A 25,643-nucleotide genomic window follows, 5' to 3' on the forward strand; every position below is an offset into this window, starting at 1 on the left:
GTACCACTCTGTGTGTGATTTGAGGCTAGGACGGAGGTTCACCTTCCAGCCCGACAATGACCCCAAACACACTGCTAAAGCAACACTTGAGGGGTTTAAGGGGGAAACATGTAAATGTGTTGGAATGGCCTAGTCAAAGCCCAGACCTCAATCCAATAGAAAATCTGTGGTCAGACTTAAAGATTGCTGTTCACAAGCGCAAACCATCCAACTTGAAGGAGCTGGAGCAGTTTTGCAAGGAGGAGGAATGGGCAAAAATCCCAGTGGTAAGATGTGGGAAGCTCATAGAGACTTATCCAAAGGGACTTGGAGCTGTGATAGCCGCAAAAGGCGGCTCTATAAAGTATTGACCTTAGGGGGGTGAATAGTTATGCACATTGGGCTAGATTCAGCATTGATTTACGCCGGCGTATCTATAGATACGCTGCGTAAATTCAAATCTGCGCCGGCGTATCTTCTTTCTATATTCAGAAAGCAAGATATGCCGACATTAGCCTAAGATCCGACTGGCGTAAGTCTCTTACACCGTCGTATCTTAGGGCGCATATTTACGCTGGTCGCTAGGTGGCGCTTCCGTCGTTTTCGGCGTAGAATATGCAAATGACCTGGATACGCCGATTCACAAATTTACGTACGCCCGGCGCTATTTTTTTACGTCGTTTACGTTAGGCTTTTTCGGCGTAAGGTTGCTCCTGCTATTATGAGGCGTACGCAATGTTAAGTATGGACGTCGTTCCCGCGTCGAATTTTGAATTTTTTACGTTGTTTGCGTAAGTCGATCGCGAATAGGGCTGGACGTAATTTACGTTCACGTCGAAACCAATGATGTCCTTGCGGCGTACTTTTGGAGCAATTCACACTGGGAAATTCCACGGACGGCGCATGCACCATCCATTTACATAAAACACGCCCCCCTCATACTCATTTGAATTAGGCGTGCTTACGCTGGCCCCATTTACGCTACACCGCCGCAACTTACGGAGCAAGTGCTTTGTGAACACTGCACTTGCCCGTGTAAGTTGCGGCGGCGTAGCGTAAATAACATACCCTACGCCCACACAAACTTACGGCGGGCTACTTGAATCAGCCCATTGACTTCTTCTGTTATTTTGTCTTATTTGTTGTTTGCTTCACAATAAATAAAAAAAAACATCTTCAAAGTTGTGGGCGTGTTCTGTGAATTAAATTATGCAAATCCTCAAACACTCCATGTTAATTCCAGGTTGTGAGGCAACAAAACACAAAAAATGCCAAAGGGGGTGAGTACTTTTTCAAGGCACTGTATGTGCATGCAATGTATGGTATTGTCCTGTTTACCTGTAAAAGCCTCCTTGGAGTAGACCTTCAAAAGCCTTAGATTGCTGCTGGGTGCCGCCATCTTGGATTTGTTATTAGCAGCCCAAGCCCAAGTATTTCCCTTCACTCCTCCCATCAAATAAGCTCCGGGGGAAGAGTAAAATGTTTTGTGGGGGGGTGGCCTGGTTGGAGCCCCCGGGCTGAGGCTGGTATACACCTCCTCGCACTGTTTTGTTGTGATGTGTAACTTTTTGGACTTTCTTTCCTCTCCTAGCTGCCACATAAAAGTTTATTTAGGGGGCGTAGGAGCTGGGCCAGCACTGTTTTTCCTAGAATTTTCCAATTCGCAAGTTCAGAGGCACATTGCAAGCCAATAGGAAATAATTCATGGAAAAGGGAAAAATATTAGCATGTAAAATACTTAATTTTCTAGGCTTTTACCCACACTTTTCGTAAGCTTGTACAAGCTTTCTTTCTTGGTTTACCACAGCCAAATAGAGCTGCCCAAGACTGAGGAGCAGGGCCGCCATCGGGGGAGTACAAGCGGTACAACTGTAAGGGGCCCGGATGGCAACCTGTTTTTCTTTTTTTTTGTAAGGGGCCCGGAGGTCCCCAGAGCCCCGGATGGCAATCCCCCTTTTTTTTTTATAAAAAAAATGTTTTAATTATATATATTTTTTATTATTTTTTTTTTGTTTTTATTAAAGGGCCCAGAAGTTCCCAGGGGCCCGGAGGTCTCCAGGGCCCCGGATGGCAACCCCCCCTTTTTTTATAAATGTATTTTTTTATTTATGTTTTTATATATATATATATATATATATTTTTTTTTTATTAAAGGGCCCGGAGGTCCCCAGGGCCCCGGATGGCAACCCCCCCCCCCCCTTTTTTTTATACATTTATTTTTTATTTATTTTTTTATATGTTTTTTTTTTTTTTTTTTTTTTATTAAAGGGCTCAGAGGTCCCCAGGGCCCCGGATGGCAACCCCCCTTTTTTTTTTATTTTTTATATATATATACAGTGGGCCAGATTCACAGCGGAGATACGACGGAGTATCTCTCAGAGTATCTATGCGACTGATTCATAGAATCAGTTACGCATAGATAGCCAGAAGATCCGACAGGTGTAATTGTTTTACACTGTCGGATCTTAGGATGCAATACCGCGGCCGCCGCTGGGGGGAGTTCGCGTCGTAAACCAGCGTCGGGTATGCAAATTAGGAGTCACGGCGATCCACGGCGGTTTTTCGCGTTCGCTACGTCGCTGCTAGTCTAGTTTCCCATCGCAAATTTAGTGGTCGTTTTGGGTGCCCTAACTTTACACAGCACACGTATGTGCTGTATAAAGTATGGCCGTCGTTTCCGCTTTGAAATTTAAAAATTCACGTCGTTTGCGTAAGACGTCCGGGAATACGGAAGTACGCTACGCACGTCGCCGTACGAAAAAATGACGTGACTTTGTGCAAAGCACGGCGGGAATTTCGGAGCATGCACAGTAGGTCCGGCGCGGGAGCGTGCCTAATTTAAATGGCACACGCCCATTTAAATTACACGGGCTTACGCCGGAGGCCGCCAGCGTAGGTTTTCATTGCAAGTGCTTTGTGAATCAGGCACTTGCGATGAAAACTTGCGGCGGTGTAAGGGATCTACGATGCGTTACGCCGCCGCTAGTCTACGTGAATCTGGCCCAGTATTATTATTTTTTTATTAAAGGGCCCGGAGGTCCCCAGGGCCCCGGATGGCAACCCCCCCTTTTTTTTATAAAAAAAATATATATTTTGTTTTATTTATTTATTTTCTTTTTTTCTTTTTATTAAAGGGCCCCGGATTGCTACCCCCTTTTTATATATATATATATATATATATATATATATATATATATATATATATATATATTTATTTATTTATTATTATTTTTTTCTGTAACCAGAGCCCCCCCTTTTTTTTCGTCAGCACCCAAAGCCCCCCGACCTCAATTCGCAGCGGCAGCACCTCCCGCTTCTCAATTCACGCCCCAACTTCTCAATTAGCGGTGGCACCCCCCGCTTATCAATTTGCGGAAGCCCCCCCGCTTATCAATTTGAGGCAGCAGCACCCCCCCCCCCGGTACTCTGCTTCAGGGGGGCCCATGCCTGAAGCCCCATAATTCCCGATGGCGGCTCTGCTGAGGAGAGGTGAGTATATGATCCCGAAGAGGATGATAATGACCATATATGTTCCCCCTCCCATTGACATGACCACAAGCGCTTGGCTGGGCTGAAGCTCTAAAGCTTGGCAGGGCTAAACCTATTCATTCGCTTTTGTGATGGACGCGATCCAAGTTTGGATCTCAATGACCTTTGTGCAAGGACCATGCTGTAACGAGCAAATATTTAGAAATCTTTGAAGTATACAATAGTATGCAAACCTTATAAATGAACTTCAAAGTTTTTTTTGGCAATACAAGGTTACATTTAGGATCATGAGCTAGAAATCTGTGCCTTGTGGTTAAGGGTTTGTCACATTAGCCATGGAGATTACCCGATCTTCTACAGATAAAATACTAGGTACTAATTTGACCGAACGGACAGAATTAACTGAGGTTTATCGAGTATTAAAAAAATGTTCTTTGGCCCTTGAAATGCAGTCAGAATTTAACCGCTGATTGGCTTCCGCTGTGTCCAATCACAGTAGAAGCGGATTGCGGGCGGCGCGCACCCGCCCTAGACCCGGAAGTTTCAGACCACGTACTAGTAGGTAGATTCACGTAGGGGCGCCTAACTTTAGGGCGGCCTAGCCTAGTCTTTTTAGGCTACACCGCCGTAAATTAGTTAGGCTAGTAGTGATTCTCAAACCACTTACCTGCTAATTTTCGGCGGCGTAGCCTAAAACGAGCGTAAGCGCGCCTAATTCAAATGACTTGGAGGGGGGCGTGTTGTATGAAAACGAGGCTTGACCCCACGGTTTTTTAAGTTTTTTGACACTGCGCATGCGCCGGGCGACTACATTTCCCAGTGCGCATTGCGGCTAAGTAGGCCATACGGGCCTATTGATTTCGACGCGTACGTAAACTACGTAAATCCCGATTCGCGGACGACTTGCGCAAACAACGTAAAAAATTCGAACCTCGCGGCGGGAACGGCGGCCATACTTAACATTGTTATTCCACCTCATAGGTGGAATAACTTTAGGCGGCCTATCGCTTACGGAAACAACGTTAATCGACTGCGGCGGGCTCGCGTTCGTTCAGGAATCGTCGTAAATGCTCATTTACATAATCTACGCCGGCCGCAATGGAAGCGCCACCTAGCGGTAAGCCAAAACATTGCTATCTAAGATAGGACAGCGCAAGCCGTCCTATCTTAGATATGTTTAGGCGTATCTCTGTTAGAGAATACACTTAAACATAGGTCGGCTTAGATTCAGAGATAGGTCGGCTTATCTGGAGATAAGCCGGCCTAACTCTTTGTGAATCTACCTATAGGTGCGTGATCTGGCACAAAGCGGCCACTCTGTTCCAGATCACGCACCTAGTACGAGATCTGACACTTCTGGGTCTAGGGCGGGCCTGCGCCGCCCCGCAATTTGCTCCCACTGTGATTGGACACAGTGGAAGCCAGATCACGCACCTAGTACGTGATCTGACACTTCCGGGTCTAGGGCGGGCCTGCGCCGCCCCGCAATCCGCTCCCACTGTGATTGGACACAGTGGAAGCCAGATCACGCACCTAGTACGTGATCTGACACTTCCGGGTCTAGGGCGGGCCTGCGCCGCCCCGCAATCCGCTCCCAATGTGATTGGACACAGCGGAAGCCAGATCACGCACCTAGTACGTGATCTGACACTTCCGGGTCTAGGGCGGGCCTGCGCCGCCTCGCAATCCGCTCCCACTGTGATTGGACACAGCGGAAGCCAGATCACGCACCTAGTACGTGATCTGACACTTCCGGGTCTAGAGCGGGCCTGCGCTGCCCCGCAATCCGCTCCCACTGTGATTAGACAAAGCGGAAGCCAGATCACGCACCTAGTACATGATCTGACACTTCCGGGTCTAGGGCGGGCCTGTGCCGCCCACAATCTGCTCCCACTGTGATTGGACAGTGGGTCCCGGCAGACTTGATGTCCGCTGGGAACCGCTGATAAATCGGGAGACAGGCAGAATGGCGGTCTGCCTATGTAAACAAGGCAGACCACCGATCTGTGAGAGGGGCAGGGCCGGTGCTACCACTAGGCAAACTAGGCAGCATGCTCTGCAGGCTGCGGCATGTAACTAACTCAGTCTGCTCCGTCTTACCGGTCTTACCGGTGGTGTAATAAGCGGGGCATCGCAGAACTGAAACCAGCGCTAGAGGAAGTCAATGCTTCCTGTATTGCGCTGCCTCCTGTCACATGGGTAGGCTAAAGGGGGCGGAGTTAGGGGTGGAGCCAAAATTATGTTTCGCCCACTAACATACAGCACCTTTCTCTATCTGCAACGTAGAGAGCGTCCTGACTCTCCTGTAGTCCAAGGGAGGGGGCAAGCACGACACTTCACACCAGGGAGAAATCCTTGCATTACTGTGTGGAGTTACAGACAGAAGAACAGGAAGTGAGGATTTCTCAGAAGAAATAAGGACATTTAAAAGCAAAATGGAAGGATGAGGTAAGTGAAGGAGGACTGCACTAAGGTAAAGGAAGGTATTTAGGAAAAAAAATTGTACCTTTACAACCCCTTTAAGTTATTATTAGTTAGTTATTATTTCAGATTTTCAAATTTCGAAAACTCCAAATATACTAATTTTAGAATATTCAAATTTAAGAAAATTCGTAAAAATTTGTTAAGCGGGTTTTTCGTTAATTCGGAACAAAACGAATTGCACACGTCTATGAGGCTATGGCTTTAAAAAAGGTTGTGCTCGGGGGGCGCAAAGCACTGTGCCCGAATCCCTCCCACTTGTGATACTAGCGAATCAATATTTGCTATCGGCTTCCGGCTTCTCCTCCCAGCCAGTCGTGACAGGAGGCGGATCTAAAGAAGACCGGGTTAGCCGGGAGGAGAAGCCAGGGAAGCTGTGACTGCTGGAGGGGTGAGAGCGGACCTGGCGGGGGTTTGTTTGCCGCTTCTGCTGTGCGCTCCGAGGTCGCCCACCGGAGATGTGTGAACCGGCTCCATTGAGAGACAAGCACAGTCTCCTGTTATGCAAATCGGATGCGGGGAAACCAGCCTGGCTCAAAAAATAATGGCCTGAATTTAGAAGCTGTGTAAGGGGCCCCATAATTCCTGATGGCGGCCCTGCCCCTCTGTGACTATGACCCCCCAGTCTAGCCTCTCCCTCTGTCTTATCTCACTTACTATGCCAGTTTAATTACCATAGCCATGTACATTGATTTGTATGTGTTTGTTTTTCTCTATTTTCTTTCCCTCAGAGATTGTGTTTGTTTTTTAATTTTTTTTTAACATTTTGCTAAAACTTTCGTGAATCAGCACTGCTTGGACCTTGAAGAAGGGGACACACCCCGACAGCTCGTCCTGAAGAATTGTATGTTAGTGCAAATAAATAAAGTACTCAGTTGTTTCTGTTACAAGGGCAATAATACAACTACAATCACCTGAAAGCATAATATACATATATATTTTTTCAAAATTGTCTGCCTTTTTTGTTTATAGTCTAACGTTTATAGCATCAGTGGGAAGAATGTCCCTTACATTGGCGATCAGTGAGAAGAATGTCCCTTACATTGGTGATCAGTGAGAAGAATGTTCCTTACATTGGTGATCAGTGGGAAGAATGTCCCTTACATTGGTGATCAGTGAGAAGAATGTTCCTTACATTGGTGATCAGTGGGAAGAATGTTCCTTACATTGGTGATCAGTGAGAAGAATGTTCCTTACATTGGTGATCAGTGAGAAGAATGTCCCTTACATTGGCGATCAGTGAGAAGAATGATCCTTACATTGGTGATCAGTGAGAAGAATGTTCCTTACATTGGTGATCAGTGGGAAGAATGTTCCTTACATTGGTGATCAGTGAGAAGAATGTTCCTTACATTGGTGATCAGTGAGAAGAATGTTCCTTACATTGGTGATCAGTGAGAAGAATGTCCCTTACATTGGTGATCAGTGAGAAGAATGTTCCTTACATTGGTGATCAGTGAGAAGAATGTTCCTTACATTGGTGATCAGTGAGAAGAATGTCCCTTACATTGGTGATCAGTGGGAAGAATGTTCCTTACATTGGTGATCAGTGGGAAGAATGTCCCTTACATTGGTGATCAGTGGGAAGAATGTCCCTTACATTGGTGATCAGTGAGAAGAATGTCCCTTACATTGGTGATCAGTGGGAAGAATGTCCCTTACATTGGTGATCAGTGGGAAGAATGTTCCTTACATTGGTGATCAGTGGGAAGAATGTTCCTTACATTGGTGATCAGTGAGAAGAATGCTCCTTACATTGGTGATCAGTGAGAAGAATGTTCCTTACATTGGTGATCAGTGAGAAGAATGTCCCTTACATTGGTGATCAGTGGGAAGAATGTCCCTTACATTGGTGATCAGTGGGAAGAATGTTCCTTACATTGGTGATCAGTGGGAAGAATGTTCCTTACATTGGTGATCAGTGAGAAGAATGCTCCTTACATTGGTGATCAGTGAGAAGAATGTTCCTTACATTGGTGATCAGTGAGAAGAATGTTCCTTACATTGGTGATCAGTGAGAAGAATGTCCCTTACATTGGTGATCAGTGAGAAGAATGTTCCTTACATTGGTGATCAGTGGGAAGAATGTTCCTTACATTGGTGATCAGTGAGAAGAATGTCCCTTACATTGGTGATCAGTGGGAAGAATGCTCCTTACATTGGTGATCAGTGAGAAGAATGTTCCTTACATTGGTGATCAGTGAGAAGAATGTCCCTTACATTGGTGATCAGTGGGAAGAATGTCCCTTACATTGGTGATCAGTGAGAAGAATGTTCCTTACATTGGTGATCAGTGGGAAGAATGTTCCTTACATTGGTGATCAGTGGGAAGAATGTTCCTTACATTGGTGATCAGTGGGAAGAATGTCCCTTACATTGGTGATCAGTGGGAAGAATGTTCCTTACATTGGTGATCAGTGGGAAGAATGTCCCTTACATTGGTGATCAGTGAGAAGAATGTCCCTTACATTGGTGATCAGTGGGAAGAATGTCCCTTACATTGGTGATCAGTGAGAAGAATGTTCCTTACATTGGTGATCAGTGAGAAGAATGTCCCTTACATTGGTGATCAGTGAGAAGAATGTTCCTTACATTGGTGATCAGTGAGAAGAATGTTCCTTACATTGGTGATCAGTGAGAAGAATGTTCCTTACATTGGTGATCAGTGGGAAGAATGTCCCTTACATTGGTGATCAGTGGGAAGAATGTCCCTTACATTGGTGATCAGTGAGAAGAATGTTCCTTACATTGGTGATCAGTGAGAAGAATGCTCCTTACATTGGTGATCAGTGGGAAGAATGTCCCTTACATTGGTGATCAGTGGGAAGAATGTTCCTTACATTGGTGATCAGTGGGAAGAATGTCCCTTACATTGGTGATCAGTGAGAAGAATGTCCCTTACATTGGTGATCAGTGGGAAGAATGTCCCTTACATTGGTGATCAGTGAGAAGAATGTTCCTTACATTGGCGATCAGTGAGAAGAATGTTCCTTACATTGGTGATCAGTGAGAAGAATGCTCCTTACATTGGTGATCAGTGGGAAGAATGTTCCCTACATTGGTGATCAGTGAGAAGAATGTCCCTTACATTGGTGATCAGTGGGAAGAATGTCCCTTACATTGGTGATCAGTGAGAAGAATGATCCTTACATTGGTGATCAGTGAGAAGAATGTTCCTTACATTGGTGATCAGTGAGAAGAATGTTCCTTACATTGGTGATCAGTGGGAAGAATGCTCCTTACATTGGTGATCAGTGGGAAGAATGTCCCTTACATTGGTGATCAGTAAGAAGAATGTCCCTTACATTGGTGATCAGTGGGAAGAATGTTCCTTACATTGGTGATCAGTGGGAAGAATGTCCCTTACATTGGTGATCAGTGGGAAGAATGTTCCTTACATTGGTGATCAGTGAGAAGAATGTCCCTTACATTGGTGATCAGTGGGAAGAATGTCCCTTACATTGGTGATCAGTGAGAAGAATGTCCCTTACATTGGTGATCAGTGAGAAGAATGTCCCTTACATTGGTGATCAGTGGGAAGAATGTCCCTTACATTGGTGATCAGTGGGAAGAATGTCCCTTACATTGGTGATCAGTGGGAAGAATGTCCCTTACATTGGTGATCAGTGGGAAGAATGTTCCTTACATTGGTGATCAGTGGGAAGAATGTCCCTTACATTGGTGATCAGTGAGAAGAATGTCCCTTACATTGGTGATCAGTGAGAAGAATGTTCCTTACATTGGTGATCAGTGGGAAGAATGCTCCTTACATTGGTGATCAGTGAGAAGAATGTTCCTTACATTGGTGATCAGTGAGAAGAATGTCCCTTACATTGGTGATCAGTGGGAAGAATGTCCCTTACATTGGTGATCAGTGGGAAGAATGTTCCTTACATTGGTGATCAGTGAGAAGAATGTCCCTTACATTGGTGATCAGTGGGAAGAATGTCCCTTACATTGGTGATCAGTGGGAAGAATGTTCCTTACATTGGTGATCAGTGAGAAGAATGTTCCTTACATTGATGATCAGTGGGAAGAATGTCCCTTACATTGGTGATCAGTGAGAAGAATGTTCCTTACATTGGTGATCGGTGAGAAGAATGTCCCTTACATTGGTGATCAGTGGGAAGAATGTCCCTTACATTGGTGATCAGTGGGAAGAATGTCCCTTACATTGGTGATCAGTGGGAAGAATGTTCCTTACATTGGTGATCAGTGAGAAGAATGTTCCTTACATTGATGATCAGTGGGAAGAATGTCCCTTACATTGGTGATCAGTGAGAAGAATGTTCCTTACATTGGTGATCGGTGAGAAGAATGTCCCTTACATTGGTGATCAGTGGGAAGAATGTCCCTTACATTGGTGATCAGTGGGAAGAATGTCCCTTACATTGGTGATCAGTGAGAAGAATGCTCCTTACATTGGTGATCAGTGGGAAGAATGCTCCTTACATTGGTGATCAGTGAGAAGAATGTCCCTTACATTGGTGATCAGTGGGAAGAATGTTCCTTACATTGGTGATCAGTGGGAAGAATGTTCCTTACATTGGTGATCAGTGGGAAGAATGCTCCTTACATTGGTGATCAGTGAGAAGAATGTCCCTTACATTGGTGATCAGTGGGAAGAATGTTCCTTACATTGGTGATCAGTGGGAAGAATGTCCCTTACATTGGTGATCAGTGAGAAGAATGTCCCTTACATTGGTGATCAGTGAGAAGAATGCTCCTTACATTGGTGATCAGTGGGAAGAATGTTCCTTACATTGGTGATCAGTGGGAAGAATGTCCCTTACATTGGTGATCAGTGAGAAGAATGTCCCTTACATTGGTGATCAGTGAGAAGAATGTTCCTTACATTGGTGATCAGTGAGAAGAAGGTTCCTTACATTGGTGATCAGTGAGAAGAATGTCCCTTACATTGGTGATCAGTGAGAAGAATGTCCCTTACATTGGTGATCAGTGAGAAGAATGTTCCTTACATTGGTGATCAGTGAGAAGAATGCCCCTTACATTGGTGATCAGTGAGAAGAATGTCCCTTACATTGGTGATCAGTGGGAAGAATGTTCCTTACATTGGTGATCAGTGGGAAGAATGTCCCTTACATTGGTGATCAGTGGGAAGAATGTCCCTTACATTGGTGATCAGTGAGAAGAATGTCCCTTACATTGGTGATCAGTGAGAAGAATGTTCCTTACATTGGTGATCAGTGAGAAGAATGTTCCTTACATTGGTGATCAGTGAGAAGAATGTCCCTTACATTGGTGATCAGTGAGAAGAATGCTCCTTACATTGGTGATCAGTGGGAAGAATGTCCCTTACATTGGTGATCAGTGGGAGGAATGTCTCTTACATTGGTGATCAGTGAGAAGAATGTCCCTTACATTGGTGATCAGTGAGAAGAATGCCCCTTACATTGGTGATCAGTGAGAAGAATGTCCCTTACATTGGTGATCAGTGAGAAGAATGTCCCTTACATTGGTGATCAGTGAGAAGAATGTTCCTTACATTGGTGATCAGTGAGAAGAATGTTCCTTACATTGGTGATCAGTGAGAAGAATGTCCCTTACATTGGTGATCAGTGAGAAGAATGCTCCTTACATTGGTGATCAGTGGGAAGAATGTCCCTTACATTGGTGATCAGTGGGAAGAATGTCCCTTACATTGGTGATCAGTGAGAAGAATGTCCCTTACATTGGTGATCAGTGAGAAGAATGTCCCTTAGGCCCCATACACACGATAGAATTTATCCGCAGATACGGTTCAGCGGACCGTATCCGCGGATAAATCCTCTCTAAGATTTCAGAGGATTTCAATGCGATGGCGTGTACACACCATCGCATTGAAATCCGCGCTGAAATCCTCTGCCGATGACGTGTCGCGCCGTCGCCGCTATTATGACGCGGCGACGGGCGCGACACTGTCATATAAGGAATTCCACGCATGCGTCTATTCATTACGGCGCGTGCGGGGAATCCCTTTGGACGGATGGATCCGGTAAGTCTGTACAGACGAGCGGATCCATCCGTTGGAATGGATTCCAGCAGATAGATATTCTGTGCATGTCGACAAATATTTATCTGCTGGAAATCCATTCCAGGGGAGATTTATCTGCGGATAGATATCCGACGGAGTGTACACACCATAGGATCTATCCGCAGAAACCCATTTGATGGGATTTATCTGCGGATAGATTCTATGGTGTGTATGGGGCCTTACATTGGTGATCAGTGAGAAGAATGTCCCTTACATTGGTGATCAGTGAGAAGAATGTCCCTTACATTGGTGGAGAGTAGAATTTAGTAGTATTTGTATACCCACATTCATCACAATACTCTGATACTAATAGAAAAAAAATCTTTCCTCTAGGAATTTCATCCATTCAATGAACAAATAAATAATTATAATTATTTTTTTTTTTATATATACATATATATATATATATATATATATATATATATATATATATATATATATATATATATATATATATATATATATATATATATATCTCTGTCTCTCTATCTCTCTGTCTCTTCCTCTCTCTCTGTCTCTCAATCTCTCTATCTCCCTGTATCTCTCTCTATCTCCCTATCTCTCTCTCTCTCTCTCTCTCTCTCTCTATATCTCTCTCTATCTCTATCTCTCTCTGTCTCTGTCTCTGTCTCTCTCTCTCTCTCTCTCTCTCTCTCTCTCTCTCTCTCTCTCTCTCTCTCTCTCTCTCTCTCTCTCTCTCTATCTAAAGGAAATAAATAAATAATTATAATAAAAAATAATAATAATAATCTCTCTCTCTCTCTCTCTCTCTCTCTCTCTCTCTCTCTCTCTCTCTCTCTCTCTCTCTCTCTCTCCCCCCCCCCCCCCCTCTCTCTCTCTCTCTCTCTCTCCCCCCCCTCTCTCTCTCTCTCTCTCCCCCCCCCCCTCTCTCTCTCTCTATCTATCTATCTAAAGGAAATAAATAAATAAATAATTATAATAAATAATAATCTCTCTCTCTATCCCTCTATCTCTCATAAATAATTGTAATAAAAATATATATATATAATTATTCTCGCTCTCTCTCTATCTCTATTTATCTATCTCTCTTTCTCTTTTATCTCTATCTCTCTCTTTCTCTTGTATCTCTATCTCTCTCTTTCTCTTGTATCTCTATCTCTCTCTTTCTCTTGTATCTCTATCTCTCTCTTTCTCTTGTATCTCTATCTCTCTCTTTCTCTTGTATCTCTATCTCTCTCTCTCTCTTTTATCTCTATCTCTAGATAGATACACGCACACCCATACAGTATAAGTTACTGTAAATATAATATCCATACACCCCGTACCTATTGTAGGAAAACATTGTACAGAAAGAGAAGTCATTGGGTTAGCTGTTACCAAGTTCGCCATTATGGTGCAATCATAGAGTATGGTCGGTTTTGTTGCAAGCCATGGTCGTACCTTTCTGCAGGATTGTTCCCACTTGCAGATGTTCTACTTAGTGAAGATCATCCCCGTTTTCGCGGCACAGAGGGTCCTTGTCGGGCAGTCACCAGCAGACACTGAATGTGTGTTCCGGTCCCGGGTTCAGGCGGCAGCAAGTCTGGCACGAGAACAGTGCATTGTGCTACCAAGATTGAACCGGAATAAATGATTCTCTATTGTGTTGTCTACCTCATCAACTCCAATCATTGTGCACAATGATTGATTTTCTATTTTATAAGTTAGTTAAATAGAAACTACAGGTGATGCTAATGCAACTTAAAAGGTGAAAGTAATACATGAGAGCGACTCATTACATGCAAAGCAAGATAGTTCAAGTTGTGATTTGTCATCATTGTGATGATTATGGCTTACAGCTCATGAAAACCCCAAATCCACAATCTCAGAAAATTAGAATATTACATGCAATCAATAAAACAAGGATTGTACAGAGAACAATATCGGATCTCTGAAAAGTAGAAGCATGCATATGTGCTCAGTACTTGGTTTGGGCCCCTCAGTACGTGGTTTGGGCCCCTCAGTACATGGTTTGGGCTCCTCAGTACTTGGTTTGGTCCCCTCAGTACTTGGTTTGGGCCCCTCAGTACATGGTTTGGGCCCCTCAGTACTTGGTTTGGGCTCCTCAGTACTTGGTTTGGTCCCCTCAGTACTTGGTTTGGGCTCCTCAGTACTTGGTTTGGTCCCCTCAGTACTTGGTTTGGGCCCCTCAGTACTTGGTTTGGGCTCCTCAGTACTTGGTTTGGTCCCCTCAGTACTTGGTTTGGGCCCCTCAGTACTTGGTTTGGGCCCCTCAGTACTTGGTTTGGGCCCATCAGTACTTGGTTTGGGCTCCTCAGTACTTGGTTTGGTCCCCTCAGTACTTGGTTTGGGCACCTCAGTACTTGGTTTGGGCCCCTCAGTACTTGGTTTGGGCCCCTCAGTACTTGGTTTGGGCTCCTCAGTACTTGGTTTGGTCCCCTCAGTACTTGGTTTGGGCCCCTCAGTACTTGGTTTGGGCCCCTTAGTACTTGGTTTGGGCTCCTCAGTACTTGGTTTGGGCCCCTCAGTACTTGGTTTGGGCCCCTTAGTACTTGGTTTGGGCTCCTCAGTACTTGGTTTGGGCCCCTCAGTACTTGGTTTGGGCCCCTCAATGCGGTGTGGCATGAAAGCGATCAGCCTGTGGCACTGCTGAGGTGTTATGGAAGACCAGGATGCTTCAATAGTGGCCTTCAGCTCTTCTGCATTGTTCAGTCTCATGTCTCTCATCTTTCTCTTGGCAATGCCCCATAGATTCTCTATGGGGTTCAGGTCAGACGAGTTTGCTGGCCAATCAAGTACAGCAATCCCACGGTCATTGAACCAGGTTTTGGTGCTTTTCGCAGTGTGGGGGAGGTGCCAAGTCCTGCTGGAAAATGAAGTCAGCATCCCCGTAGAGCTCGTCTCTGAAGGAAGCATGAAGTGCTCCAAAATCTCCTGGTAAACGGCTGCGGTGACCCCGGACTTAATGAAGCACAGTGGACCAGCAGGCTCCCCAAATCATCAGACTGTGGAAACTTCACACTGGACTTCAAGCATCTTGCAGTGTGTACCTCTCCATTCTTCCTCCATACTCCGGCTCCTTGGTTTCCTCCATTCTTCCTCCATACTCCGGCTCTTTGTTTTCCAAATGAGATGCAAAATTTGCTCCCATCAGAAAAGAGGACTTTGGACCACCGAGCACCAGACCAGGTCTGTGTTTTTCTTTAGTCCGGGTAAGACGCTTCTGACGTTGTTTGTTGTTCAGGAGGCCTGACAAGAGGAATACGACATTTAAAGCCCATGTCCAGGATCCGTCTGTGTGTGGTGGCTCTTGATGCTCTGACTCCAGCCTCAGTCCACTCCTTGGGAAAGTCCCCAACACTTTTGAATGGCCTATTCCTGACAATCCTCTCCAGGCTGCGCTCATCCCTGCTGCTTGTGCACCTTTTTCTACCACACTTTTCCCTTCCACATAACTTTCTATTATTGTGCTTTGATACAGCATTTTGGGAACATCCATCTTTTGCAATTATCCTTTTGTGGAGAGAGAAGAACCTTCCAGAAGGACAACCATCTCTGCAGCACTCCACTAATCAGGCCTGTATGGGGGAGTGGCCGGACAGAAGCCACTCCTCAGTAAAAGGCACATGACAGCCCGTCTGGAGTTTGCCAAAAGGCAACTGAAGGACTCTCAGACCATGAGAAACAAAATTCTCTGGTCTGATGAAACAAAGATTGAACTCTTTGGCCTTCATAATAATATTATACATTTATTATATACTATTGATCTCAATCCACAGAAGTGTCGGCCCATTGCCTTTCGCATTCACACATTGGGGAATTCACAGTGCTCGCTGTCTGTCCATGTGTCCCTACCTCAGCTCCCATGCTGGACAATTTAACAGCCTTGGTCCTGCACTCACATCTATACAGTTGACGTGAGTATTATAGGATTATTTATCTTGTTCTGTATATTTATATTATTCTACTACAAAATTATATCATATGGTTATGTCTTTTTATAGATCACCACTGCATTCGCCCCTGAAGAGTTGGTATATCCCAACGAAACGCGTCGGGCATATATAGATGCATGATGTTGATACAGATGATTTTATGTTCTGTATAGTGTTTTACTCCTAGATTCTCATCATATTATCAAGCACCCTCAGTGGTTCATGTTGTGCAGGACTTGTTTTTATTTCACGATATGCCAAGTATCATGATGTTACGCATATGTAATTTGTAACTTGTTCATGCGATTTTTTGGATGCAATTTTTGTCATTCAGTATGCTTGATATTATATCACAAGGCATAATAAAAAATGCTCCTTGCTAAGACTGCTCTTTGTCATACACTTCTCACTGCAAATCCTCAATCAACTCCCCCTTTTTGTTCACTCCACATGGTGATTGGCCTCATTTAAAGTCCCGCCGACCAAACTTTCTTTTTTTCTGGTGCATCCCTAATATGTGTATATATATATAAATGATGTTTCTCTATAAGAAATACACATATTTTTCCCCTTCTGTGATCATGGGGCCAATGTTGTTAGTTCCTTTATGTGCACCAACATTATGTCAACTTATAGTGCAATAAAAGTCATTTACTATGGGATTTTTTGGGGTGATTTTTTTTTTTAAATTGTGTTTTTGTGTTTAGGTGTTTCACATAACCAGTTTTAATTGACTAGGTGTGCCTTGTTGTTTGCTGATAGTTTGGCATTGTCCTGATTCCTGAATTAATACATGTAGAAATAAACAATTTTATGCTCTGTTTCCTTTGGGTCTATAGACAGCTGACTCCGGCACAGACACATACAAAAAAAATTACAGCACTTCAAATAAGAAAACATTTATTTAAAGATTTGGAGTAGAGGTCCGAACTGCATTGTTCACACTATTAACAGCACAAGGAACAAGAACATATTTATTAAAACATATTATTTATGATTTTGTTATGCTTCGTACACACAGTCTGACTTTTGATCATGCAAAAGTCTGCCGTGAGTCAAAAAAAAGGACGCCGCCCGGCCGGAGACTCAACACTAAAAGAAAGAAAGTTTGTTCTCTATCGTTTGAGAATTCTCCCATAAAAATCAATGCAATTTTGTCCACCACAAAATGGCCGCCAGGTGGAGCCTTAATTACAAGGACAGATTGTTTAGTGTTGTAGAGGATGCTAGGAGCAGAAGCTGTGTTGCGGAGACGTCCGTCAGTCTTCATAGAAGTCCGACGGACAAAAAGAGAACAGGTTCTCTATCTAAGGTCCGTCGGACTTCCGACCAAAAAAGTCAGATAGAGGCTACACAGGGCCGAGAAAAAAGGAAAGAAAGAAAGTCCGGCCGTGTGTACGAGGCATAAATGGTATTACAAATCCAAAGTGTGCATTGTTCACGCATCAGCGCAAGAAACAAGAACATATTAAAACAACGGATTAAAGAATTTGAAGGGTATTTGAAGTTATAGAAATCTGCATGTAACATCACTATGACCTCTTCAGCCCCGGAGGATTTGGCTGCCCAATGACCGGCCATTTTTTGCGATATGGCACTGCGTCACTTTAACTGACAATTGCGCGGTCGTGCGACGCTGTACCCAAACAAAACTGACGTTCTTTTTCTTCCACAAATAAAGCTTTCTTTTGGTGGTATTTGATCACCTCTGCGGTTTTATTTTTTTGCGCTACAAACAGAAAAATTATCGACAATTTTGAAAAAAAAGCAATATTTTTTACTTTTTGCTATAATAAATATCATCAAAAAAAAAAAATATATATATATATATATAAAAAAAAATCCCCTCAGTTTAGGCCGATATGTATCCTTCTACATATTTTTGGTAAAAAAAATCACAATAAGCGTATATATTGATTGGTTTGCACAAAAGTTATAGCGTCTACAAAATAAGGGAATAGATTTATGGCATTTCTTATAATTTTTTTTTTTTTTACTAGTAATGGCGGCATTCAGCGATTTTTATCATGAATGTGACATTATGGCGGACACATTGGACACTTTTGATGCTATTTTGGGACCATTGTCATTTATACAGCGATCAGTGCTATAAAAATGCACTGATTACTGTGTAAATGACACTGGCAGGAAAGGAGTTAACCACTAGGGGGCGAGGAAGGGGTTAAGTGTGTCCTAGGGAGTGATTCTAACTGTGTGGGGCTGGGCTACCACTGACATGACAGAGATCACTGCTCCCGATGACAGGGAGCAGTAGATCACTGTCCTGTCACAAAGAAGAACAGGGAGATGCCTTGTTTACACAGGCATTCCCCCCTGTTCGACCTCTCCGTGACACGATCGCGGGCCGCCGGGTTTGTGGGGCCCGCGGTTACGGAGAGTGTGGCGGGCATACACGTGCCCACCGCACGGCTGCTTAAAGGGGACGTACAGGTACATCCATTTGCCTACCGCTGCCATTCTGATGACGTATATCGGCGTGCAGCGATCGGCAAGTGGTTAAACTACAACATATTTATTATAACATTTTATTACAGAATTTTTAAAGTGTGTTTTAAAATATGAAAATCAATTCACATAGCCAGTCTTGTTCATATACCAGACTGCCAAGGCACTGCACAATGGCGGCTGGTGCTCCATTTTTTTGGGTCAAATACTCCCCCAGTCGCTCAATCGTCAGCCCAGCAGCCCTGCACTCATCTAAGGGCGGTCAGCGCTTCCTCTTCAGCGGCTTCACCCTGCGTCTCCTCCTCCATGGCTTCATGGCGGCCTTACCCTTCATCTCCTCCTTCTCGGCGGCCAATACGATCGCTTCTCCTCTCTACCAAATCAGGTCTCAGCTTCCTCATTGGCCAGAAGGGGAATCAGGAAGACAATAGTAAATATATTAATTTGCTATTGTCACACAACTGGGTGGCCTCAGGGTATAGTGCTCTACACTCCGAGCCCACCCTTTTTTGAAACCAATTAGAGCCTCAGGCTCTAACCATGTGCTTAAAAAAAATGTAGATTAGGGGGGAGGCACCCCTGCCACCGGCACTGCCCCAATGCCATAAAAAGAGTTCATATAGTCCAGACTGAATTGCCTGGCATTTAGTGTAGGCAGCCTTGCCTGTACTGTACACTGCTCAATGGTGTGAGCACCTCAACAGCTTCCTGACCTTTAGGGCCACTACCACTGGGAATTGCTGCAATTCTTTTGGGAACTCTTTCTAATGGTGCCAGTGTATCGTATGCCGGGGGAATGTTGCCCTAACCGCTTGCGGACCGCAAACTGTATATATATATATGTCATTACTTTGACGTTACATACTGTTGTTATGGCAGCAGTGGGCAATTCAGCATCCAATAAAAGTAGTCTATTGAAACCTAAATTAAAAGGACTACACTAATATTATGTAAATGTTGCATATAAAAAGTGGACCAAATTACAAAAAAATGGACTTGGGGATTGGAACTCCTCTTTGAATATTTATTAAGGAAACAACAGCAAAGCACTATGGTATACATTTTGTATATTGACATATTGATGTTTGTTAAAAACAAGAAAAATCGGTTTGCCATAATCCCAACAGGGTTTTCAACAACCCTGTGGGCCCTTGAAAGTCTATAATTGAAGATACGTTGTTCCAGTGTAAGATTCCTCATAGGAAAAGGTTAAAAAATATGTTCGCCTAATGCGAATGTATCATCTGCCACAAAAACAAAGTTTAGGTTTTCCATTGTGTCCTCACGTGTAAGTTAAGTGTTCCAATCTGCAGGCGATGATAGAACTAATTTTGATCAATGACACTGCCACCAGAGTTCCGCCCATCTTTCCAATATCTATTTCAATGAAATTATATTTTGCATCGACCACTGTGAGCATTATGATGCTAAAAAATCCTTCTAGTTGAAGTAATATGATCCAGAGTTTGGAGGTGGTACAATCCGCATGTGTTTCCTGTTGAGCTAAGGGCAGATGGATTTCAGGAAGTAAATGTTACAGGAATCATCTGCCCTTTGTTCAAGATGGCCGCAGCTTGAAATGCTACGCACGGGTGTCAAACACAAGGCCCACAGGCCGAATCTGGCCCTCTAGGCTGTTTCATGTGGCCCTCGCACCTCTCATGCAGCTGCAGGAGAGCTCCAGCCCTCCTCTGGTCCTCCTCCAGACCCTTACTTTCTGCTTTCAAGCAATGCATCCAGCTTCTTCCCAGCAGCAGCATAAGGAAAGGGGGGTGCACTGTGATGTAATTGAGAGTGGGGGACTCAACTTCTGATGGCGGGGTGGCTCTTGACATCTAATCTTACAGATACAACCGGCCCTTTTGAGGGCAATCGTAATGCTCGTTCTGGGAGGACGTCATTTGACATCCTCTCATTCTTGCGGCGATCGGTGGTGCGTTGTGTGCCTCAGACACAGGACATCTTCGATCACAGGCTCTTTACCATATGTAGCACTACCCCAGAAGGAACTGCTGGTTTGTTTTGGGCGGCATGTTACCTCTATTTCTTCGTCGTCTAGGGTATCAGATGAGAGTTGAGAAAAACTTCAATGTCCACACTTTAGGCTTCTTTTTCTTTGCTTTATTTACCAAGCGGGGTAAAAGAATAAAAGTAGTAGTTGAAGAGGTGGAAGGGTAATAGGTAATAGGTTCAGGTGTATAACTTTTGTTCGGATACACTCCTGCCTCCAGCAATGTAGCTTTTGTCGCCACTCTAGCCAGAGCGGGTATTGCGCACCTGGATAGGCCCCTCTCACTAACCTAGCAGCCAGGGTGTCACACGAAACTTGGTAAAGTCTCTGCCACAGACCTTCCCAAATATGGAGATATATTCGGTCCAAAATCCTCTCAGCACAGGATTCAGCACACGGATCTCTCCCGATTAACTTCTTGTGAACTTAGAACTGTTGGGCGTCCATCACTCAGCCTCTCAGTAATGGTGCGTCCTTCGATGAAGTTCAAGGCCTCTCCTCATGCTCGGTGCTCTCCAAGACAGGTTCTTCATCGGGTGGCTTCTTCCCTTCAGGACGGACAGCTCAGGACCACTCTGCAAACGTAGACCCAGTCTGACTACCGAGCCTACTTAGTAGATCAAAACCCCGGACCAACGTGGTCCCAGAGCCAGGAACACTTGAACACGCACCCCCTGGCCATGAGGGCCACACAAGTGGTGTTGGTGGGACTACAGACCAGGATCGACGACCCCGGTCCAATGGCATCTGTTCCTTAAGTACTCCTCCTTAATATTCAAAGTCCCCCATCCATGCTTTATTTTGCTGAGAAATCACTTTGAAAAACACCCCTATCCCTAGCATTTCTTGCCATGTGCCATCTTGAGTAAGGGCAAATAAATAATGTAGCATTTACTTGCTAGAGTCCATCTACCCTTAGCTCAGACATGCATGCAGGAGGGTGTTCTCAGCTGAAGAAACCCCTCCCCCTTCCTGTCTTCAGATGAAAATAAATAAATAAATGCCATGAAGACTTCTGGGATGCATGACATCATTTCCTTGGCCTAGGCCTGGTAACCAGGAAGTAACTATAGAAATGTAAAAAAATAAAAATAAATTGTTTAAAACAAATGTAATATACCTTCCTATCTATTTACTAATGCTAGCGGACATTTTTACAGCCACTTTCTATGAGCGTTTTTTGCAGCTTAAAAACGGCTCTCCATGTTAGCCTATGGCCTCATGCCCACCATGACGTTTTTGAGCTGTAGATGGCTGAGACGTTTTTAAGCTGCAAAAAAAAAACAGGACCAGTGCGTTCTGAAGCTCCAGCGTTAGAGCTGTAAAGACGTCAGACACCGGCAAAAGTGATTTCACAAGGCTTAACGCTGTGTTAAGCCTCGTCCCGCGTTTCTTTCTCTATTCAAAATCAATGGTTCCCTATAGGAGCCCATTGATTTGAATAGAGGTGGCACCAGAAGTCAGATCAAGATGATCCGACTTGCGGGGCGACTGGTGTGCAGAGAATCTTGAAGGGGAACCCCGCGCGAATTAAAACAATTTTTGCGTGAGGTTCCCCCCTCAGGATGATACCAGACCCTTCGGTCTGGTATGGATTTTAAGGGGAACACCTACGCCTAAAAAACGGCGTGGGTGTCCCCTAAACATCCATACCAGACCCTTATCCGAGCATGCCGCCCGGCCGGTCAGGAATGGGGGTGGGGAGAGCGAGCGCCCCTTTCCCCCTTCCTGAGCCGTACCAGGCCGCATGCCCTCAACATGGTGGGGTGGGTGGGGACACCACCCGGAGCATGCTGGGACTGTGACGTCATAAGAGGCCTATATAAATCATCGTGCACCACACACCCGGCATTACAGCGGGAGGGAGCGTCGTGGCAACATCGGAAGAAGAAGGCAACGAGGGAGACCGGAGTCGGCTGGCAGCTGCTAGGAAAAGAGCTGCAAGAAGATAGCAGTGGCCAGCCCCGAAGAAGGCACCGGAGAGCAGGAGAAGAACCGGGGAGAGCTGAGAAGACCCCCGAAGGCAGAGAAGACCCCCGGAGCTGTCTAATAAATTATTTTAAAAACCTGTGTTGTGTTTTTATTTTATTGACACTTTTCCTCCCGGTGAATGGGTAGGGTGGGGGGCCGGGATCTGGAGGCCCCCTTATTAAAGGGGGCTCCCTGATTCCGATAAGCCCCCCACCCGCAGACCCCGACAACCAACGGCCAGGGTTGTCGGGAAGAGACCCTTGTCCCCATCAACATTTGCTACAAGGTGCTTTGGGGTGGGGGGTGCTCAGTCCCCATGTTGATGGGGACAAGGGTCTCTTCCCGACAACCCTGGCCGTTGGTTGTCGGGGTCTGCGGGTGGGGGGCTTATCGGAATCTGGGAGCCCCCTTTAATAAGGGGGCCCCCAGATCCCGGCCCCCCACCCTACGTGAATGAGTATGGGGTACATCGTACCCCTACCCATTCACCGGGAGGAAAAGTGTCAATAAAATAAAAACACAACACATGTTGAGGGCATGCGGCCTGGTACGGCTCAGGAAGGGGGGCGCTCGCTCGTCCCCACCCCCACTCCTGACTGGCCGGGCAGCGTGCTCGGATAAGTGTCTGGTATGGATTTTGGGGGAACCCCCACGCCATTTTGTCGGCGTAGGTGTTCCCCTTAAAGCGGATGTTCCGCCAAAAAAAAATATTAAAAGCCAGCAGCTACAAATACTGCAGCTGCTGACTTTTAATATTAGGACACTTACCTGTCCTGGAGTCCAGCGGCGTCCGCAGCAGATGACGAGCGATCGCTCGTCACCCTGCTGCTCCCCCCTCCATCCACGCTGAGGAAACCAGGAAGTGAAGCGCTGCGGCTTCACTGCCCGGTTCCCTACGGCGCATGCGCGAGTCGGGCCCGCCAATTGGCTCCCGCTGTGTGCTGGGAGCCGAGTGTTCCCAGCACACAACGGGGGGGGCGACGGGATGTGACGCAATGCCCGTCTTTTGCCCGTGAATGCCGGGCCGGAAGTGGATGCAAATACCTGTCTTTAGACAGGTATCTGCACCCCCCTCCCCCCTGAAAGGTGTCAAATGTGACACCGGAGGGGGGGAGGGTTCCGATCAGCGGGACTTCACTTTAGGGTGGAGAACCGCTTTAAAATCCATACCAGATTTTAGAAATCCATACCAGACCGAAGGGTCTTGTATCATCCTGAGGGGGGAACCTCACGCAATTTTTTTTTTTTAATTTGCGCGGGGTTCCCCTTCACGATTCTCCGCACACCAGTCGCCCAGCAAGTCGGATCATCTCGATCCGACTTTTGGTGCGACCTCTATTCAAATCAATGGGCTCCCGTAGGGAACCATTGATTTTGAATAGAAACAGAAAAACGCGGCTGAAAACTAGCGCGGCAAAACGTGCATTGAATTCAATGCAAAACGCGTAAAAAAATTGCGTTAAAAACACTGGCCCGGATTCAAGAAGCAATTGCGCCTGTGTAACCATAGGTTACACAGCGCTATTGCTTACTTGCCCCGGCGTTACGAATGCTCCTGATTCAGGAACATCGTAACGCCACGCATATCTTAGGCTGCATTCTTGCGATGACCGCTAGGGGGCGCTCCCATTGTGCTCTGCGTATAGTATGCAGATTGCATACTAACACCGATTCAGAATGTTGTGCGAGCCCTGCGTACACAATTTACGTTGTTTCCGTACGGCGTGTTTAGCGTAAGGCTGCCCCTTCTAATAGCAGGGGCAGCCAATGCTAAAGTATACCCGTCGTTCCCGCGTCGCGACGTTCGAATTTTACGTAATTTGCGTAAGTAATTCGTAAATGGCGCTGGACGCCATTCACGTTCACTTTGAAGCAAATGACGTCCTTGCGACGTCATTTGCCGCAATGCACGTCGGGAAAGTTTCCCGACGGAGCATGCGCTCTACGCTCGGCGCGGGAGCGCGTCTAATTTAAATGATTCCCGCCCCCTACGGGATCATTTACATTAGGCGCCCTTACGCAGGGCAAGTTTACACAGCGCACACGCAATTTACGGGCTACTGCTCCGTGAATCGCGGGTAGCGCAGGAAATTTGCGGGGGCGCAGGGCAAAAACGCTGCCCTGCGCCTCCGTAACTAAGGGGCAAATCTACCTGAATCCGGGCCACCGCTTTTTTCCTGGCGTCTGTACTAGATTTACAGCCCATTTTTTAAAAGGTCCGTGGAAATGAAGCCTAAGGATAAAAAATAAATAAAAAGTTCATGATTGATTGAGAGAGTGAAGTTCTGCTTCTTGTGTTGCTCAGCTACACGTAATTTCCACTTTAAGTGACGAAATGTCCCAGGAAACGGCTGACTTGTAGAATGTTCACAATCTACTACAGCAAAAGTGACATTTACGGGAAAAAAAAGAAAAGAAAAAAGCCATTTTAACCACTTGCTTACCGGGGACTTAAACCTCCCCTCCTGCCCAGACCAATTTTCAGCGCTGTCACTCTTTGAATGACAATTGCGCGGTCATACAACGCTCTACCCAAATGAATTTTTAATATTTTTTTCACACAAATAGAGCTTTCTTTCTGTGATGTTTACTTCATTTCTGGGGGTTTTTGTTTTGCTAAACAAACAAATAAGCAATGAAAATTTTGAAAAAAAAAACATTTATCATTACTTGTTATAAAATTTTGTAAATAACACATTTTTCTCCTTCATTGATGTGCGCTGATGAGGCTGCAGTGATTGGGCACTTATAGCCTGCAGGGATAAGGTGGCACTGATGGGCACTGATAAGGCGGCACTGGTAGGCACTGATGAGGCGGCACTGGTGGGCACTGATGAGGCGGCACTAAAGGGGCCTGATGAGGCGGTGGCACTAATAGGTGGCAGTGATAGGTGGCACTGATGATGCGGCACTGGTGGGCACTGATGAGGCGGCACTAAAGGGGCCTGATGAGGCGGTGGCACTAATAGGTGGCAGTGATAGGTGGCACTGATGATGCGGCACTGGTGGGCACTGATGAGGCGGCACTAAAGGGGCCTGATGAGGCGGTGGCACTAATAGGTGGCAGTGATAGGTGGCACTGATGATGCGGCACTGGTGGGCACTGATGAGGCGGCACTAAAGGGGCCTGATGAGGCGGTGGCACTAATAGGTGGCAGTGATAGGTGGCACTGATGATGCGGCACTGGTGGGCACTGATAGCCTGCACGGATAAGGTGGCACTGATGGGCACTGATGAGGCGCCACTGGTGGACACTGATGAGGCAGCACTGGTGGGCACTGATAGCCTGAAGGGATAAAGTGGCACTAATGGGCA

The sequence above is a fragment of the Rana temporaria genome, chromosome 3 (assembly GCF_905171775.1).
Source record: "Rana temporaria chromosome 3, aRanTem1.1, whole genome shotgun sequence".
NCBI classification, from domain to species: Eukaryota; Metazoa; Chordata; class Amphibia; order Anura; family Ranidae; genus Rana; species Rana temporaria.